The sequence below is a fragment of the Tamandua tetradactyla genome, chromosome 24, assembly GCF_023851605.1.
Source record: "Tamandua tetradactyla isolate mTamTet1 chromosome 24, mTamTet1.pri, whole genome shotgun sequence".
NCBI classification, from domain to species: domain Eukaryota; kingdom Metazoa; phylum Chordata; class Mammalia; order Pilosa; family Myrmecophagidae; genus Tamandua; species Tamandua tetradactyla.
Genome location: NC_135350.1, coordinates 49,132,715 through 49,141,844, shown reverse-complemented (window position 1 = coordinate 49,141,844; position 9,130 = coordinate 49,132,715). Strand labels below are relative to the sequence as shown.

The window sequence follows — 9,130 nt, the reverse complement described above, 5'->3', positions numbered from 1 at the left end:
CATACTATCTGTGCTTTACTGCTACCATGGAGAACACAATGAAAAAATGAATTCTGGTGGTAGAGATTTAAGTAAATATTGGATGAATTTTCAGGGATTGAAGATTTTACTTAGGGAGAGGCTAGTAATGAAAGTTGGACCTCTCCAGCAGTGGAATTCCGGAAAAGCTGAAAGTCTGAAATATTCATTGAGTCAATGGCTGAGAGATTCCAAACAGAGTCTAGAGGTTATCCTGGAAGTTATTCTCATGCATTAAGTAGATATCACTTTGTTAATCAAGATGTAATGGAGAGGCTGGAGGGAACTGCCTGAAAATGTAGAGCTGTGTTCCAGTAGCCATGTTTTTTGAGGATGATTGAATAATGATATAGCTTTCACAATGTGACTGTGTGTGAAAATCTTGTGTCTGATGCTCCTTTTATCTACCTTGTCAACAGACGAGTAGAACATATGGAATAAAAATAAATAATAGGGGGAACAAATGTTAAAATAGATTTAGTTTGAAATGCTAGTGATCAATGAAAGCGAGGGGTAAGGGGTATGGTATGTATACATTTTTTTTTCTGTTTTCATTTTATTTCTTTTTCTGAATAGATGCAAATGTTCTAAGAAATGATCATGATGATGAATATGCAACTATGTGATGATATTGTGAATTACTGATTATATATGTAGAATGGAATGATCAAAATAGGAAAAAAAAATTCATTGAGACTCAGACTCTGAATACCTGGACAAGCCATAGAATGTTTCTGTTTTATCAACTGTAAAATGAGGAAGATTGGTCTTCTCCAGCACCTTCTGGTTCTGAGCACACACTTGTTTGGAGGCAGGAAGCTAAATCATTTGAATGGCTGAGTTCTTTCCAGCTAAAAATTTCTCTGGGAAGAAATCTCATAGGAGCAAATGTAAAATACTCAGTGTGTTCTGACACTATGGCTTCAGTAAGAACTTCTGGTTGTGAGTCCTCCACTTCTTGAGGAAAAAGACTTTTGGTTCCCATGGTTGCTGGCATGACACCACACATAGAGTTTTTCTCCCAACCCCAATCTCTGGGAAGTGGCATATGCACTAAGCCCTCAGCAGCAATGAAGAGGTTTTTTTTTGGGGGGGTGTCTTCGATACTGTGGGAGCTGACGTTTTCGTTGCTGTTTCCTAGGAGGAAACAGCAGCTTCTGCCTGCCATATGTTCATATAACACTGCATGCCAACTTGCATGCCATATCATGCCAGCCTGGAAACAAGTATGTTCACCAGTACTATATTAGCATCATCCTACTTGCAATCTAATTAATAATGCGCTGTCTTTCTGCAGCCCTTGAAGATAAATGTGAGAGTAGTGTTGTCATGTTTATTAAGAATATACTTATCTTCTGGTGTTTTAACACAGACAATGGAAAAGGAAGATTTCATAATGTGTGGTGCACTAGGGAATATGAGTGAAAGCTTCAAGGGACTTTTTGTACTATTTGTGAAACTTCTTGTGGGTCTATAACAATTTCAAAACAAAAAGTTAAAAAATATCGTTGATATAACTCAGAGCCAGTCACATATATCAATAGAGTAATGCATAGTATCATTTCAGGTGCTGGGACTTTCCACATCTCGAGTCCACACTGGAAACCAAAACTTTGATTCCATTTGATCTTTTAAAGATCCCTGAAGTGTGAATGAAAGATTGAGGGAAAAGTTATGAAAAAGTGGATAGAGGAAGGATTAGGAGGCTGATGGACAGATGTTTTCCTGCTTTACAATACTATCCAACATTATCCTTGGGAGTTTTATTATACTCTGGAGTTTTGGTGAGGGATGGCTCTGTTTTAATTGAGTATAAGTAATTGGGATCATTTAGAAATTTCAAAAGAAAAACTGAAGTGACTATCTATCTTACACCTTTCCTTTGAAGATCTCTCAATGTAGGATCAAACAATTGCATAAGGAATCTTCTTCTAAATTTGAACTACAGGGAGGGCCACGGTGGCTCAGCAGGCAGAGATCTCGCCTGCCATGCTGGAGACCCAGGTTCGATTCCCAGTGTCTGCCCATGTAAAATAAATAAATAAATAAATTTGAACTATATTCATGAGTAATTAAAGATTGTATGCATTTTTATTTTTGTAAAAAGTAACATATAACATTTGTGCCCTTTTACACATTAAATATGTGTAACTTTCTGATAGTTTAACACAACATGTGCCATCACTAAATGACTGGCTTTAATTAGGGGAATTATTACTTTTCAACTCAGAGAGTAGTTTAATATAGATATAGTTATTATGCAGAGGGACATAGCTCTGCTTCCTAATTTTGCTACAAAATTAGATTAAAATAAGAAAACAATTTTTGATCAATTAATGTTGAAACCTTACATTTCTTAATAAAATATTGTTAAATATCAATTAGTGTGTATGAATCCATTCAGATAATGTTTAGGCAATAGGTGAGGTAAGAAAATAGAGGAAGATTTTGCTAGAATAACTTTTAGAAGTGAAAAGGAACTTCAATGTCATGCCAATTTTCTGAATATCAAGGGAGAATATGGTAGGAAGGATGGCAATTGCGAGCTAAAATCCAGTGCAATCTTCATGACCATTAATCAGATGTAGAGTGATTGAAAGGCTGTCATACATCTGGTAATGAATATTATAATTATGGCTCACTTTAATTTATATATATATATATATACACACACACATATATCTCTACAACATACACACATATAAGTATATAATATATATATGCTGTATGTAGAAAGCATTATATAGATTTCTTTATTTTATAATAAAGTCACAATGTTATAAATAATATAGGCATTTTTTAAGGTTTTCAAAACTGGTATTTTTTCCAATAACATCTACAGATTTATATTTGATGCTGTGAAAAGAGAACTTGTACAGTTTCCCAAACTTGTTGGAGTTCTATGAAAAGAACCAAATTTCCTGGAAGAAAGTGATGATTTTATTCGAACTGAAACCAGACTGTTGAATATATATTTAGAACAGAAAAAAACTAAGTGCACTGATTTGAATTGGTACCCTATACAGTGGCAGAGACCAAAACCGTGTCCTAGCTTATTTCGTGGTCATGGCTATTTAACAAACCCCTCATTTAACAATGAAGTTGGACATGGATTAAAGGAAAATCAAAGGAGTAAAATGCATTATGAATGCTAATCTTCCTTTTCTTTTTGTTTCTTTTGATTAGAAACAAGAATATTTCTCTCATAAATTGCGAATTAGGAGGAAGATTTTCTCTGGGGGGGTTGTGTCATTAGTGTTGTGGAGTGGTGCTAAGGAAGTGACAGAGATTTATAAATAAGGGTGTGGGGGCAATATTGCTACATAGCATTATAAATGTTTTCTTTTGTTTACAATTTTGTGGGTCAGTAATTCAAGGATAGCCTGTCTCTGCTGCATGATATCTGGATCCTCAGCTAGGATGAGATGACTTGGATGGCTGCAATTCTGGAATGTCCAGGATAGATTCTTCTTTCACATATCTGGCACCTGGGCTGAGAAAACTCAAACAGCTGGAGCAGGATGTTATCACTTTTTCTCCACACTGTCCCTCCTCATGGCTCCCTTGGTCTTCCTTACAGCATGTAGGCCTCGGTGTAGTAAGGGTTTTTACATGACCCCTGTTTGCTTTCAGGCAAGAATTCCAAGGGAAGGGAAACAGATTACTGCCCGTACTCTTAAAATTTTGGCCCAGCACTGGCAAAGTATCACTTCTGGCATATTCTATTGTTTAAAGCAATCACAGGCCAACCTAGATTCAAAGGACTCCATAGACTCCACCTCTTAAAGGGGGGATGAAATATAAGTACAGAGAATGTAGGAATTGATGGCAGACACCTTGGAGATAAGCTACACGAAATCTTTCAGTTTATGTAGCTTTGTAGATACTCATGTAGTTTTAAAAGGATGACATTATTATTCTCATAAGTTAAAAAGTCCATGGGTAAAAAAAAAAACATGGGTTAATAATTGTCTGTTTGAATGTGTGGAAAGGCAATTTTCAGACAAATTCAGGGGAAGTGGAAACACAGAAAGTTGTATTAGACTCTGGAATGGTCTAATAGAAAAAATAAAGGAGACCAATTGCCTGAGTCACTTTAAACTAGACTGGAAAAAATATGCAGTGGGGATCAATGTTGCTTTGGCAAGGAGATACTATTGGTCTTTTACTCCAATTTCTCTGATGTCTTGTAATATTTGTATTCTTTTGTGGCTGATAAAACTATGTGATAAAGTTCACTGATCTGTTAACATTGTTTGTCCATTTTGGGAATTGTATCCAAGCATATGACTGGGTCCCTGGGATGCTATTGAACTGCATAATCTGTCACCCAATGCAATTTGTTGGTGCATTAAAGGAAGTTAAAAACATTGCAGCTGTGAATCTTCTCTAAGCAGAACATTTCTTTCTCTTTTGAAAAAAAAAGTGCAGAAATGCTTTCATCCCACTATTTGCAAGTCCCTTGCTCCTGTGTGTCAGCTGCCCTTGGCTGCAAGATAACCATAAAACATTTACTGCAAAGCCATGAAGAATCCATATGTCCATTTGATGTGTCAGGCCACCAAGAAGCCAGAGCTTGTGGGGTAGCATAAGGATATCTGAAGGTGACACATGCTGTCAGTTGATGAGCAGAGATGCAGAAGGGGATTCTGGCAGCCTCTATCTTGGCCTTGACAACTTGTGATGGTGACCAGGTGGGGTGTGTTATCTTAATAGTCTGGAGCTCTTGTGAATTATTTGCTGATAGATGTAAACAGCTGTTATTCTTGGTAATGGAAAGCAATTAGAAACATCTGTACTCTTGGCTATGAGTAATGCCTCCTATCCTCACTGCTCCCAAGTGCCAATTGGAAATAACTACATCATCGGGATGGGGTTGGCAATTCTACACTGCATTATGGGCTGATGATTAGTACTGAGCTGTGAAGAACAAGAGGTGAAGTGAGGGAGAAAAAGTCTTTACCTGGGATTTACCACGCAAGAGGGGAAACTTACTGCTTTATCTGCCTAACAGAAGGCAAGCACTGTGGCTTTGGAAAAGGTATATTTGCATCAAACTCAGAGCCATTCCAAAAGAAAATATTATCTCTTCCCAAAACAAATGATGTTCATTTATTCATCCAACAAAACTTACTAGACTAACATTTAAAACCCAATAAGCATGAGTTTTAAAGCTGGACTTCCCAGTGTGTGTCCCAGCCCATGTGACCCCTGGCATGTTGCTTAACCTCGCTTAAATTCAGTTTCCTCATCCACAAAATGGATATACTATCTGTTTGGTAGCATTGTTTTGAGAATCAAATGAGTTAGTATATGAAAGTTCTTGAAGGTAGTGCATAGCATATAATAAGTACCCAGTTGATTGTAGTTAATTGTTGTTGTTGTTATTGAACCCCTACTATGTGCTTGGCCCTACTAGCCATGAGCAGCACATTCAAGGCGGCTGCTCTCATGAAGCTCCTATGTTAGTGTAATATTCATTAAAGTATCAGATCTACCACCAAGTATGTAATATAGTTCAATTTCCTTTTCTTTCGCTTTCCAGGGAAAGATCTATGTGTTGATTTCCCAGACACTGAAAACTAGGACCTAAGATGAGTCCTAGATGGGTCCCGAAGGTTAATGTCTTAAAGGCAATATGAATCAATGACTAGCTTCAGGATAGATAAAGGTTATTCAGAAGAAATATTGCTAGATCCATTAAGTAATTACTCTCCAGTACTTACTTTCTGCTGGCAGAAGATTTCTTCTTTGTTGGTGTTCATAAGTCGCATGGTACATGACACATTACCAAGTCAAAATATACAGTTTCATGATGGAGATTTCAGAGGGAAACACGTGTTTGCCACAGGAGAGATGATGAAGAACTTAAAAGAATTCTATCATAAGAAAAGGAGAAAAATTAAGCAATGGTTTTTGGGTTCATTAGGCCTTTTTCTTTTCTTTATTAAGTTTTCCAGAGTTAGTTTCTATTTCTTATAATTAGAAAACACTGATGATATAGGCTCTCTAGGGGACACTGAGGAATTTAAGGGTGAAAGCAATAATTATTCATTTTTTCTATATATCCAGCCCTGGTTCCAATATATGTGCTTGGTAAATGTTAACTAATTTAAAAAAAAAATACATACCGTGAATTGGAGTGAATGGAAGCATCCATATGATGGAATGAAGGAAGGTAATATAAAGGAAGCTGTAGAGACTTTGTACTGAGGAAAGCCTTGAAGGACAAACAAAAATTATTCATGCTTTGGGAATTGGAAGGCATTGAAAACTTTTTATCCATGTTTGCAGAGCATGATGGGTGAGGAAGTGATATGGGAAGACAGTGTTTTAGAAAGATTAGTTGGGCAGGGAGGGCAGCAATTGACAGTTGTCATTATTTTCTGAGCTCTGGTACACATTTCGCATGGATTAACTCAACGTCTCTTCACAACAGTGTTTAAGATGGGTACCATCATTGTCCCATTATACAGTTGAAGAAATGGAGACACAGACCGGTAAAATAATTTGCCCAGGTGAGTTATTTTTTTGTTGTGTTTGCAGAAACACTGCAAGAAAGTGGTAAGGCTGGGTTTGAAACCCAGGTAGGCTGACTGCAGAGCCCATGTGATAACCATTACACTATACTATCTCCATGACACAGATGGAGGAGGCAACAAAGAATCCACATCATAAGGAGTTGGGCTAGAGTGGCAACTCTAGGAATGAGAAGGAATCGATATGTAAAAAGATAGGCTTTTTAGGCTATCAGGCTGAGGCCACTGTGCGCATGACATGGAGCCCATCATCAAGCTTTACATGACAGCTGGCACTAATGGTGAACGCATAGGAAACTGCCCCCTTTCTGAGAGGCTCTTCATGATTCTTTGGCTCAAAGGAGTTATATTTAGTGTCACTACCCCACTGACCTGAAAAGGGAGCTGCAGATGTGCAGAACTTGGCTCCCAGGACGCACCCCCATCTATAACTTTTAACAATGAAGTCAAAACAGATGTAAATAAGATTGAGGAATTTCTTGAAGAAGGCATGTGCCCTCCCAAATACTTAAAGCTTTCACCAAAACAACTGTAATAAAAAACTGCTGGAGGGCAGGGCCTTGGTGACTGAGCAGGTGGAGTTCTCGCCTGCCATGCCGGAGACCCGGGTTTGATTCCTGGTGCCTGCCCATGCAAAAACAACAACCACAACATCAACAACAACAAAAACTGCTGGAATGGACATCTTCCAAATTCTCTGCATATATTAAGAATTCAAGCCAAAGGCTAATGAAGCACTGGAGAGAGTCTCTTGAAAATACTGCAGAAATTGAATGGCTATCTGAATTTTCCCTTCCCTGATGAGAGTGATGAGAATAGTATGAAGGACATTAAATTTTCTACACATAAATTTCTGAATGGCAATGACATGACATTAGCTGATTGCAACCTGCTGCCCAAACTGCACATTGTCAAGGTGGTAGCCAAAATTACCACAACTTTGATATGCCAAAAGAAATGACCAGCATCTATAGATTCTTAACTAATGCTTGTAGTAGCAATGAGTTCACTAATACCTGTTCCGGTAATAAGCAGGTTGAAATAGCATATGGTGATGTAGCCAAAAGACTCACTAAGTAAAATGGCACTTTTGAAAGACATATCTTCACATCTTTCCCTGACAGAATATGCTTTTCCTAACAGACTACTCTTCTTCCTATAAAGCAGAAATTTTATTTTGCATGAACATGAAGTTATTCAAGATTAGGATAAAGGATAAAAAGGTATAGTAAATATCTTAAAACATACACTCCTAAGTAGCAGTATTTTTAAATTCTCTTACCCTGTCTACCTCCATTTCTCATTTGTCCCTTTTCTCTAATTTGGAGACATTCCATTAAAAATTTTGCAGTTTAGAGGTGGTTTGCCATTTCTCTGGAGCCCTCACTATACTGTGTATAGATGGCAGAACTTTTGATGTGACTGTTAAAATGATAGCCATGACCTTATCACTCTGTCCCAAACTGGTGCGTAGTGCATCTTAAAGGAATATTTATGTATTTTTGGAATTGTACAATATTTAGTAAAAATATATGAAAGGAGCACTACTGCACAAGAAATATTCAGTTTCAATTTAGGCTATCCTGGATATGTATGTGTACTATAGGCTATTACCACCAACAAACAGAGCCTTTTATAAATAGTCACTAGAGATTTTGCTATTTTGCTTTGAAGATGTATTTTTATTTTTTTCTAAAAGCATTTATCTTTTATACTATTATAATATTTGATATTATGTAGAAACTACAAATTTAGAGGGAGGAGATGATATTCTCAAGTCCTCCTCAAGCATTTTATTCTCATGAGAGAAACCAATAGATACCTGGTACTTTTATCTGTTATTTGTTATATGTAATATATCCAAGCACCATTCATTTGGAACATTATTGCTTTCTTCCATCTTATTTATATTTTAAAAAGCTCCTTTATTGAGTAAACAGAGACTTTTGTTGTTTGTAGAACTAATATTTAGTTGATTTAGCTGTAACATTTCAGTGATTTATAAAGTAAAAACCAACACATACATAAATTAACCTAAGGAATTTGAGATGGGTTTATGTGTTGGTTTGTTAAGTGCTGCAAGAATGCAATATACCAGAAATGGAATGGTTTTTTAAAAGGAATTAAGTTATAGTTTACAATTCTAAGGCCATAAAAACATCCAAAATAAGGCATCCAGCGAAAGATACCTTGACTCAAGGAAAGCTGATGTCTGTCACATGGGAAAGCACTTGGCTAGTGTCTGCTGATCCTTGTTCCTGATTCTGTTGCTTCCAGCATCTGATGCCAGTGGTTCCCTCTCTAAACACCTGTGGCCTTCAGTTAGCTCCTCCAGGACACAACTCTTGAGTTCTGGCTTGTTTAGCATCTCACAGGAAGGCACATGGTGAATCTGCTAGGCTCTGCATCTCCAAATGTCCATGTCTAAGTGTCTGCTCTCTCTGCTGGCACTCCAAGCATCATCAGATGCCTGTGTTTCTGTCAGCTCTGAAGCAACTGTTCTCCAAGCATCTGCCTCTGGGGTTTTTCCAAAATGTTTCCTCTTTTAAAGGGCTTTAGTAAACTAATCAAGA

At 37.2% G+C, this 9,130-nt stretch overlaps 1 pseudogene; it reads left to right on the top strand.

Annotated features, from left to right (window-relative positions):
* Positions 1–6,795: 6,795 nt before the first annotated feature.
* On the top strand, positions 6,796–7,637 carry LOC143668207 (chloride intracellular channel protein 4 pseudogene; annotated as a pseudogene).
* Positions 7,638–9,130: the final 1,493 nt, after the last annotated feature.